General features: G+C 40.1%; 1 protein-coding gene across 5 annotated transcripts in view; it reads right to left on the minus strand.

Moving 5' to 3' along the window:
- LOC110457797 overlaps window positions 1–12,163 on the minus strand; it is an 87,703-nt gene that overhangs the window by 38,642 nt on the left and 36,898 nt on the right. The window contains exon 1 of one of the 5 annotated variants that reach the window (XM_021509206.1): window positions 4,642–5,340. The exons of the other annotated variants lie outside the window; for them this stretch is intronic. The gene's annotated coding sequence lies outside the window, so the exon portion shown is untranslated. Of the gene's footprint in view, window positions 1–4,641; window positions 5,341–12,163 lie in introns of those variants that run through there. 5 annotated transcript variants of the gene reach the window in all.

Genomic DNA, 12,163 nt, shown 5'->3' on the forward strand with positions numbered 1-12,163 from the left:
GGGGACACAGATAAAACAAACATCTTCCATTCAAATTTGTTGGCAGTAATAGGCTTGCACTTCCGGTGGCCATAGTGGTCAGAAAATGTTGCATCTAACAAATATTTTAGTTTTCTATCCGTATTTGATATCACATAACTTGTGATCCGTGTCGTATGTCAAATCATAAAAGTGAACATGGTATGACTATTGTATAATTGCATTGAAAGCCTGCTGTACATGGCACGGACAGTAGCAAAAATACACGATTAGATATTCGAAGGGTACTAACAATGCGACATAATTCTGTGACACTCCTGTGTTCAGGTGTTGGACAAGAGTTGATGAATGCATGAATAATGTTGTTGTTATATCCAATGATAGGCTTCGTGAGACGCCTTACACTTTTTTTTCGGACAAAATGCTGCAAGAAATAACAACCTAAATTGATCAGTAAACCCTAAACATTACTCCCAGGGGATTTGCTTGTCCGCCATATTTGCGCCTAACCTTATGACAAACGTTAGTTGGAGTGATTTCGACTGTAAATTGTATGTGTTACACTTCTCTTTCCATAGTGATAAACAGCAATGGGAGTGATTAACACGTTTGAGTATAAATACATCAGATATAACTATAATGTAAACATGTATATATAACTGGTTTATAAGATACACGTATACACGTCGAGTTACTCGTGCATTGTTCCTAAAGCGGTACAAAATGGTCGTTCATCGAAATTATACAACTAATAGTAATATACAACATTTGATACAGCGCCCTATTTAGCTAGAATAGGCCACTCTAAAGCGCTTTACAGTACATAGATATACAATTTATACAATCAATACAATTAGCATATACATTAATCAATACAATTTTGATGAATTCGCAGGAGCTATCTTGTCCGGTGCTAACTACTAATCCTTTGTCACCTGGCTAATACATGTTTCTCCCTATGTGTGTATGCCCGCATGTGTGCTGGAGTTGTATTGTGTTCTGCTTGTAGTGGAACCGTGCTTCCAATGGTATCATTTATAGTGACCCCTCACTTTAATGCTACAGCACAGATACCGCAACATCCAGTGTTGTTTGAGTTGTGTGGGCAGGAGAAACACTTTCTCTGAATGTCAACCACCCGACCAATCCGTCCATAATCTAAAGCAGTGTAAATGATTATGTTACAGTGTAATACGGATAATCTTCAGCTACATATATGATTATATTACAACGTTACAAAGTAACCTGTAGTAATTTATAATAATATGTGATTATGATATAGTGTAATACGGGCAAATTCTGTAATATATATATATTATATTACAACGTTACAAATTCACCTATAGACTTAGTAATCTACAATAATGTGTGGTTATGCTACAGTGTAATTCGGGCAGTATTCCGTTATATATACATTATATTACAATTTTACAAAGTAATTTATGGTATTCTCCAATAATTGATTATGTGATTATGTTACCGAGTACTGACATATTGATTATATTTCATTGTATTACAAGTAATCAACAGTAATACATGATATTATATTACAATGTAATTTAAGTAATCTACCGACATACACATGTATATGTGATTATATTACAATGTGAAACAAGACATATAAAACAAAGTACATGTATTCTGAATTCAGTACTTATATCGCGACACCTGCCCTATATTTCTGAAAATAGATGCATTTTTATTCTCAAAATGACAATACTTTGAGAAAAATATTTAATACAGTAGATGTAATAAAAACTATATTATATCATATAAAAATAATATACTTCCCGTGAGCTACTGTGATAATATTATTTAAATGTTTAAATAACCGCGATATGTAAACATGATATTTTTTTGTTAGTAAAGAAGATGGTAAACAGTTAGAGGTAATCAACCGTATATACGTATCAAGACATGTTTACTTAAAGTAAAAAGATAAATCATTTAAAAAAAAAAAAAAAAAAAGGTTTAGGGGGAGACAATNATCAACTATATATGTGTATCAGGACATATTTACTTCAAGTTAAAAGCTAAATCATCAAAATGCTAGTTAACTATCAACGATAGAGTACTTTGTGATTTAAGTATGCGATAATAAACGAAACTGATATTTGACGTGTTATTTCACGTGTAACTTAACAGCATACATCTTGAATAAAACTAACCATACGTGATCAAGGAGAAGCTATTGGCTCCTAAAGCAGATTGTATCAATCTTAATCACTTCATCTAAAACAGAAATTATATTTACAGCTTGATACCTGATATGAGTTTTTAAATACTTAGTCCGTAGTGAATGCGAATATTGTTAGACTGAGTTTTTGATGATTACCAGGTGACGAAAGGATAAAGGTGTATTAGGTGTATCTGGGAGGTGCATTCAATAGGATGGTGTCATATTTCAGATAGTGGTGTGCTGGTGTATTACAACATGTATGTCTCACTTCATACCGGATGAATGGGGATATTAACGTAAGAAATATGGACTCATTTCTGCCCTGTCACTATTATCAAACGAATGTAATCATAGAGGGTTTGAATGCAGCAGCAGGTTTTAAATTCAACGGACTATAATTACGAGATACTCACTTTTGTTAGCATACAGATATCGAAGGCACGAGATGGACAAAATGATAAATACACAACTGTGTTACTAACTGATGGTGTATTTATCGCGGCAAAACATAATTTGCATAATCAACAAAACTCTTTGGAATGAAAATGGAATGGAGTAAATAAGGTTTTGAGCTTATAAAAACAGTACTTAAAAATACAAAGTATATTTCGGTTACATTGAGCAGTCAGCTGATTGAAAAATATTGGATTATAATTCTCAATTACATGTACATACGTTTGAAAAGGTCAGTTCGTTATTCTATTAACTTTGACAGAAACAAGTAATCGATCGAAAAAGACAAAGACGTAATTGTTTTATCAAATAGACCCTGTTAATATAACGTTTTATTCGACCTTGTTAAAACACAATGGTTTGTTTCAAACTTTGATAACACCAAAGTTTCTCTGTAAAAATGGTGGAAGTAAAAAGAGGTTTTACTGTATTTATACAATTGGATGAAACGGAGAACTCAGGTTAATCCCGTTGGTAAAACAACTAAATAGTCTGATCTTTCGTTAAAAATCAATTTCAAACAAAAGAAATGTGTACACTATGGTGTCAACATACCAGAGAAAATTCTGTCGATACAAAAAGAAACAACTGAGATTACGATGACATCTGAATAAAAGGAACCAAACCGATGTTCTCGGTTTTACTGCATTAAGTACATGTGTAAAGGTTAACCCTTTCACCCCCTATGTAAATTTAGTAGACTCTACCCTGCATTGATATTGACGAGTTCATTATGGTCTACAGTGGAGAAAGGGTTAAACACAGTATACACGATGGCGACTACTACAATGACAATTAGTAAGACTGGATTAAACAACTCAACATGAAGAATAATCCTTATTTTCAGTTTTATAGGCCTGGTTATCTAAACGATAAGTTAGTGTAATTTTTTATCAAATATTTATACAAAATGTACTGAAAATTGTCACTATAATTATTTGAGTAGGAATGCAGGTCGATCATCCAAAGCTCGTGTGACGAAAACTGTTTTTATTCACAAAATGTTTCTGAAAAAACAGTTTGAAAATGTGTGACCGGAACCCATTAAGCTTATTGTGCTTTGAGCATATCAGCCCTGGCTGAAATAATCTAGTTATACACATTGTATACAGGATAATGGTCACAATGAGTGATTACAATTCAAGCAACTTATAACAACACTCAGACATAATGAGTACATAGATGCATAACAATTAAAACGAATCACATTTATACTATGCAAAGAACCAGCTAGAAAACAACACTAAAACACGTCTGTTAATGTAAGGAACCGTGATATCAACGCTGCAGGATATAGCTTTATCTGTAGGTCTAAACACTATGTTCATATGTTACAATAGAGCAATACAAGTGTTGATTTATGCGGAGCCATCACGGCCGGGGCTTTGGACAGGAGATTCTCGATATATGAATGATCCTAGAAACAGACGGTCCAAATGAAGGTCGACTACTATATAAAAACTTTGGATACAAATTACGAAACAATTCTTCACTACATAGATATGATATACACAAAAACTTAATGCGTGTAAATCGACCATTATATGAGAGGCTAATAACACTATCCACAATATCTAGAATATAACAAAAAAGCACATATATATAAATTTGGTTTCTCTAAGCAGAAAGCCATACAAAGTAAGCATTTCAACAGCACTATATTGATGTCTCGTCCGCTTAGGACCCATCAATGACACTTATGTTCAAAATAAGTCTTAAATGTTTTTTAACCAATTTAGAAGTACAGGTTTAACTTGCCTGAAAGTCACACATAAACACTTTCCTGAGTGACTTACATGAACCTACAAAGCTTATTTAAATGTTTGTACTACATATAACTATACAAAGAGAAATTATATCCGCTTTGACGGTCGAATTTACTTTGTTTGTTTCAAAATTGACAAAGAAATAATAAGATTGTACCATTCTGAGAATGTAATTCGCCAAGTCAGTTAGGAAAAAGGCGGTTTAAAATCGATATACATCAACAATGTTTCATAGGACATATTACAAATGTATAGTGTACTTACCTAATGTGTGTCTTTTTCAATGCTCAACAGGTGACCATCAAGGAGTGAATTAGAGTCGATATTCTATTTCAACCATTTAAAGTAAAAATATAAATCCAATTGCTATGATGATAGTCTCCCATGATACAGATAGGCTTGTGTGCCAGGCGTTCAAGTAAAATGCACAATCACACTCACAAACACAGTTACACATGTATAAAATTACACTAGGTCAACCCTGTTAAAAATACAGAGGATTAAAATGACCTGACCGAGAATACAAGAAATCGGTTTTAGTTCCCGACTTTGAATACGTGCTCTATTGTTTTTAAACCATATACACGAAATGGTAATTTGCAGCAATCATCAGTCGTTCTGAAACCCAAACCATTATCGTCCGAAGCAAATTAATTAGATTTCCATAGTAATGCCTAGTTTCCATAGCAACATCATTTACACTGAGTTTATAAGTGTATCCAGTTCTTTGTCTACAACGAGAAAGCGTCGTGGTGTGGCTACATTTTCTCCTAGCGATGTCTATCTCTGAGTATTGGTGATGTCTATCTGTTGTGTCCTGGTGATGTCTATCTCGGAGTCTTGGTGATGTCTATCTGTTGTGTCCTGGTGATGTCTACTGTCGTGTCCTGGGGATGACTTCTGTCGTGTCCTGGGGATGTCTACTGTCGTGTCCTGGTGATGTCTTTATGTTATGTCCTGGTGATGTCTGGTGATGTCTATATGTCGTGTCCTGGTGATGTCTATATTATGTCCTGGTGATGTCTATTGTCGTGTCCTGGTGAAGTCTACTGTTATGTCCTGGTGATGTCTATATGTTATGTCCTGGTCATGTCTACTGTTATGTCCTGGTGATGTCTTCTGTTTTGTCCTGTTGATGTCTACTGTTTTGTCCTGGTGATGTCTATATGCGATGTCCTGGTGATGTCTTCTGTTTTGTCCTGTTGATGTCTACTGTTTTGTCCTGGTGATGTCTACTGTTGTGTCCTGTTGATGTCTTCTGTCGTGTCCTGGTGATATCTACTGTTGTGGCCTGGTGATGTCTATATGTTGTGTCCTGTTATGTCCTGGTGATGTCTATTGTCGTGTCCTGGTGATGTCTACTGTTGGGTCCTGGTGATGTCTAAATGCTGTGTCCTGGGGATGTCTACTGTTGTGTCTTGGGGATGTCTACTGTTGTGTCCTGGTGATGGCTACTGTTGTGTCCTGGTGATGTCTATCTGTTGTCCCCTGGTGATGTCTATATGCTGTGTCCTAGTGATGTATATATGTTGTGTCCTGGTGACGTCTACTTTTGTGTCCTGGTGATGTCTCTATGTTGTGTCCTGGTGATGTCTATATTTTGTGTCCTGGTGATGTATATATGTTGTGTCCTGGGGATGCCTACTTTTGTGTCCTGGGGATGTCTATATGTTGTGTCCTGGTGATGTATATATGTTGCGTCCTGGTGATGTCTATACGTTGTGTCCTTGTGATGTCTAATGTTGTGTACTGGTGATGTCTATATGTTGTCCTGGTGATGTCTTCTGTCGTGTCTTGGGGATGACTATATGCTGTGTCCTGGTGATGTATATATGTTGTGTCCTGGGGATGCCTACTTTTGTGTCCTGGGGATGTCTATATGTTGTGTCCAGGTGATGTCTACTGTTGTGTCCTGGTGGTGTCTATCTGTTGTGTCCTGGTGATGTTTACTGTCGTGTCTTGGTGATGTCTACTGTCGTGTCCTGGGGATGTCTTCTGTCGTGTCTTGGTGATGTCTACTGTTGTGTCCTGGGGATGGCTATATGTTATGTCCTGGTGATGTCTTCTGTCGTGTTCTGGTGATGTCTACTGTTGTGTCCTGGTGGTGTCTTCTGTCGTGTCCTGGTGATGTCTTCTGTCGTGTCTTGGTGATGTCTACTGTTGTGTCCTGGGGATGGCTATATGTTATGTCCTGGTGATGTCTTCTGTCGTGTCCTGGGGATGTCTATATGTTGTGTCCTGGGGATGTCTACTGTTGTGTCTTGGGGATGTCTACTGTTGTGTCCTGGTGATGGCTACTGTTGTGTCCTGGTGATGTCTATGTGCTGTGTCCTGGTGATGTATATATGTTGTGTCCTGGTGATGACTACTTTTGTGTCCTGGTGATGTCTATATGCTGTGTCTTGGTGATGTCTTTATGTCGTGTCCTGGTATGTCCTGGTGATGTCTTCTGTCGTGTTCTGGTGATGTCTACTGTTGTGTCCTGGGGATGTCTATCTGTTGTGTCCTGGGGATGTCTACTGGTGTGTCCTGGTGATGTCTTCTGTCGTGTCCTGGGGATGTCTATATGTTGTGTCCTGGTGATGTCTTCTTTTGTGTCCTGGTGATGTCTATATGTTGTGTTCTGGTGATGTCTACTGTTGTGTCCTGGCGATGTCTATATGTTGTGTCCTGGTGATGGCTATATGTTGTGTCCTGGTGATGACTATATGTTTTGTCCTGGTGATGTCTACTTTTGTGTCCTGATGATGTCTATATGTTGTGTCCTGGTGATGACTATATGTTTTGTCCTGGTGATGTCTACTGTTATGTCCTGGGGATGTCTATTGTCGTGTCCTGGTGATGTCTTTATGTTGTGTCCTGGTGATGTCTATAGGTTGTGTCCTGGTGATGTCTACTGTTTTGTCCTGTTGATGTCTACTGTTTTGTCCTGGTGATGTCTACTGTTATGTCCTGGGGATGTCTATTGTCGTGTCCTGGTGATGTCTACTGTTGTGTCCTGGTGATGTCTATATGCTGTGTCCTGGTGATGTATATATGTTGTGTCCTGGTGATGTCTACTTTTGTGTCCTGGTGATGTCTATATGTTGTGTCCTGGTGATGTCTATATGTTGTGTCCTGGTGATGTCTATATGTTGTGTCCTGGTGATGTCTATACGTTGTGTCCTGGTGATGTCTAATGTTGTGTACTGGTGATGTCTATATGTTGTGTCCTGGTGATGTCTAACTGTTGTGTCCTGGTGATGTCTTTATGTCGTGTCCTGGTGATGTCTACTGTTGTGTCCTGGGGGTATCTATATGTTATGTCCTGGTAATGTCTACTGTTGTGTCCTGGTGATGTCTTCTGTTGTTTCCTGGTGATGTCTATATGTTGTGTTCTGGTGATGTCTACTGTTGTGTCCTGGTAATGTCTATATGTTGTGTCCTGGTGATGTCTAATGTTGTGTCCTGGTGATGTCTATACGTGGTGATGTCTATATGTTATGTCCTGGTGATGTCTTAATGTCGTGTCCTGGTGATGTCTATATGTTATGTCCTGGTGATATCTTTATGTCGTGTCCTGGTGATGTCTACTGTTGTGTCCTGGTGATGTCTACTGTTATGTCCTGGTGATGTCTACTGTTGTGTCCTGGTGGTATCTATATGTTATGTCCTGGTAATGTCTTCTGTTGTGTCCTGGTGATGTCTATATGTTATGTCCTGGTGATCTCTATATGTTGTGTCCTGGTGATGTCTTTATGTCGTGTCCTGGTGATGTCTATATGTTATGTCCTGGTGATATCTTTATGTCGTGTCCTGGTGATGTCTATATTTTGCGTCCTGGTGATGTCTTTATGTCGTGTCCTGGTGATGTCTATATGCTGTGTCCTGGTGATGTCTATATGCTGTGTCTTGGTGATGTCTTTATGTCGTGTCCTGGTGATGTCTATATGTTGTATCCTGGTGATGTCTTTATGTCGTGTCCTGGTGATGTCTATATGTTGCTGTCGTGTCCTGGTGATGTCTAGATGCTGTGTCCTGGTGATGGCTATATGTTGTGTCCTGGTGATGTATATATGTTGTGTCCTGGTGATGTATATATGTTGTGTCCTGGTGTTGTCTTCTGTTGTGTCCTGGTGATGTATATATGTTGTGTCCTGGTGATGGCTATATGCTGTGTCTTGGTGATGTGTTTATGTCGTGTCCTGTTTATGTCTACTGTTGTGTCCTGTTGATGTCTATATGTTGTGTCCTGGTGATGTCTATATGCTGTGTCCTGGTGATGTCTAACTGTTGTGACCTGGTGATGTGTTTATGTCGTGTCCTGGTGATGTCTACTGTTGTGTCCTGGTGATGTCTATATGTTGTGTCCTGGTGATGTCTAACTGTTGTGTCCTGGTGATGTCAACTGTTGTGTCCTGGTGATATCTACATGTTGTGTCCTGGTGATGTCTTTATGCTGTGTCCTGGTGATGTCTACTGTTATGTCCTGGTGATGTCTACTGTTGTGTCCTGGTGATGTCTATATGTTGTGTCCTGGTGATGTCTACTGTCGTGTCCTTCCTGTTGATGTCTACTGTTCCTGGTGATGTCTATATGTTATGTCCTGATGATGTCTATATGTTTTGTCCTGGTGATGTCTTTATGTCGTGTCTTGGTGATGTCTATATGTTGTGTTCTGGTGATGTCTATATGCTGTGTCCTGGTGATGTCTACTGTTTTGTCCTGTTGATGTCTACTGTTTTGTCCTGGTGATGTCTACTGTTATGTCCTGGTGATGTCTACTGTTGTGTCTTGGGGATATCTATATGTTATGTCCTGGTAATGTCTACTGTTGTGTCCTGGTGATGTCTATATGTTATGTCCTGGCGATGTCTTAATGTCGTGTCCTGGTGATGTCTATATGTTTTGTCCTGGGGATGTCTACTGTTTTGTCCTGTTGATGTCTTCTGTTTTGTCCTGGTGATGTCTACTGGTTTGTCCTGTTGATGTCTACTGTTTTGTCCTGGTGATGTCTATATGCTATGTCCTGGTGATGTCTTCTGTTTTGTCCTGGTGATGTCTACTGTTTTGTCCTGTTGATGTCTACTGTTTTGTCCTGGGGATGTCTATATGCTATGTCCTGGTGATGTCTTCTGTTTTGTCCTGGTGATGTCTACTGTTGTGTCCTGGTGATGTCTACTGTTGTGTCCTGGTAATGTCTACTGTTGTGTCCTGGTGATATCTATATGTTGTGTCCTGGTGATGTCTTTATGCTGTGTCCTGGTGAGGTCTACTGTTGTGTCCTCGTGATGTCTTCTGTCGTGTCCTCTGTTGTGTCTTGGTGATGTTTACTGTTGTGTCCTGGTAATGTCTAATGTTGTGTCCTGGTGATATCTTTATGTTGTGTCCTGGTGGTGTCTTTATGCTGTGTCCTGGGGATGGCTGGTGTTTTGTCCTGTTGATGTCTACTGTCTATATGCTGTGTCCTGGTGATGTCTATATGTTATGTCCTGGTGATGTCTATAGGTTGTGTCCTGGTGATGTCTACTGTTTTGTCCTGGTGATGTCTACTGTTGTGTCCTGGGGATGTCTATATGTTGTGTCCTGGTGATGTCTTTATGTCGTGTCCTGGTGATGTCTATATGTTATGTTCTAGTGATGTCTTAATGTCGTGTCCTGGTGATGTCTATATGTTTTGTCCTGGTGATGTCTATATGTTGTGTCCTGTTGATGTCTTCTGTTGTGTCCTGGTGATGTCTATATGTTTTGTCCTGGTGTGATGTCTATATGCTGTGTCCTGGTGATGTCTACTGTTTTGTCCTGGTGATGTCTTTATGTTATGTCCTGGTGATGTCTACTGTTATGTCCTGGTGATGTCTACTGTCGTGTCCTGGTGATGTCTACTGTTGTGTCCTGGCGATGTCTACTAATATGTCCTGGTGATGTCTACTGTTGTGTCCTGGTGATGTCTACTGTTTTGTCCTGTTGATGTCTACTGTTTTGTCCTGGCGATGTCTACTAATATGTCCTGGTGATGTCTACTGTTGTGTCCTGGTGATGTCTTTATGTTATGTCCTGGTAATGTCTACTGTTGTGTCCTGGTGATGTCTATATGTTGTGTCCTGTTGATGTCTACTGTTGTGTCCTGGTGATGTCTGATGATGTCTATATGTTTTGTCCTGGTGATGTCTATATGCTGTGTCCTGGGGATGTCTACTGTTGTGTCCTGGTGTTGTCTACTGTTATGTCCTGGTGATGTCTTCTGTTGTGTCCTGGTGATGTCTATATGCTGTGTCCTGGTGATGTCTACCGTCGTGCCCTGGTGATGTCTACTGTTGTGTCCCGGTGATGTCTACTGTTGTGTCCTGGTGATGTCTGATGATGTCTATATGTTTTGTCCTGGTGATGTCTACTGTTGTGTCCTGGCGATGTCTACTAATATGTCCTGGTGATGGCTACTGTTGTGTCCTGGTGATGTCTTTATGTTATGTCATGGTAATGTCTACTGTTGTGTCCTGGTGATGTCTATATGCTGTGTCCTGGTGATGTCTACTGTTTTGTCCGGGTGATGTCTACTGTTATGTCCTGGTGATGTCTACTGTTATGTCCTGGTGATGTCTTCTGTCGTGTCCTGGTGATGTCTATATGCTGTGTCCTGGTGATGTCTACTGTCGTGCCCTGGTGATGTCTACTGTTGTGTCCCGGTGATGTCCACTGTTGTGTCCTGGTGATGTCTATCTGTTGTGTCCTGGTGATGTCTGTCTGTTGTGTCCTGGTGTTGTCTACTGTTGTGTCCCGGTGATGTTCGCTGTTGTGGCCTGGTGATGTCTACTGCTGTGTCCTGGTGATGCCTATATGTTGTGTCCTGTGGATGTCTACTGTTGTGTGCCGGTGATGTCCACTGTTGTGGCCTGGTGATGTCTATCTGTTGTGTCGTGGTGATGTCTACTGTTGTGTCCTGGTGATGTCTACTGTTATGTCCTGGTGATGTCTACTGTTATGTCCTGGTGATGTCTTATGTCGTGTCCTGGTGATGTCTACTGTTGTGTCCTGGTGATGTTTTCTGTCGTGTCCTGGTGATGTCTACTGTTATGTCCTAGTGATGTCTTATGTCGTGTCCTGGTGATGTCTTCTGTTGTGTCCTGGTGATGTCTTCTGTCGTGCCCTGGTGATGTCTACTGTTGTGTCCTGGTGTTGTCTACTGTCTTGTTCTGGTGATGTCTATCTGTTGTGTCCTGGTGATGTCTACTGTCGTGTCCTGCTGATGTCTATATGCTGTGTCCTGGTGATGCCCACTGTTGTGTCCTGGTGATGTCTACTGTTGTGTCCTTGTGATGTCTACTGTCGTGTCCTGGTGATGTCTTTCTGTTGTGTCCTGGTGATGTCTACTGTTATGTCGTGGTGATGTCTACTGTTATGTCCTGGTGATGTCTTCTGTTGTGTCCTGGTGATGTCTTCTGTTGTGTCCTGGTGATGGCTATATGCTGTGTCCTGGGGATGTCTACTGTTTTGTCCTGGTGATGTCTTCTACTGTTTTGTCCTGTTGATGTCTACTGTTTTGTCCTGGTGATGTCTTCTGTTATGTCCTGGTGATGTCTACTGTCGTGTCCTGGGGATGTCTTCTGTCGTGTCCTGGTGATGTCTACTGTTATGTCCTAGTGATGTCTTATGTCGTGTCCTGGTGATGTCTACTGTCGTGTCCTGGTGATGTCTACTGTTGTGTCCTGGTGATGGCTATATGCTGTGTCCTGGTGATGTCTACTGTTTTGTCCTGGTGATGTCTACTGTTATGTCCTGGTGATGTCTACTGTCGTGTCCTGGTGAT

Source organism: Mizuhopecten yessoensis, unplaced genomic scaffold (genome assembly GCF_002113885.1).
Source record: "Mizuhopecten yessoensis strain PY_sf001 unplaced genomic scaffold, ASM211388v2 scaffold9311, whole genome shotgun sequence".
In the NCBI taxonomy this organism is placed as follows: Eukaryota; Metazoa; Mollusca; class Bivalvia; order Pectinida; family Pectinidae; genus Mizuhopecten; species Mizuhopecten yessoensis.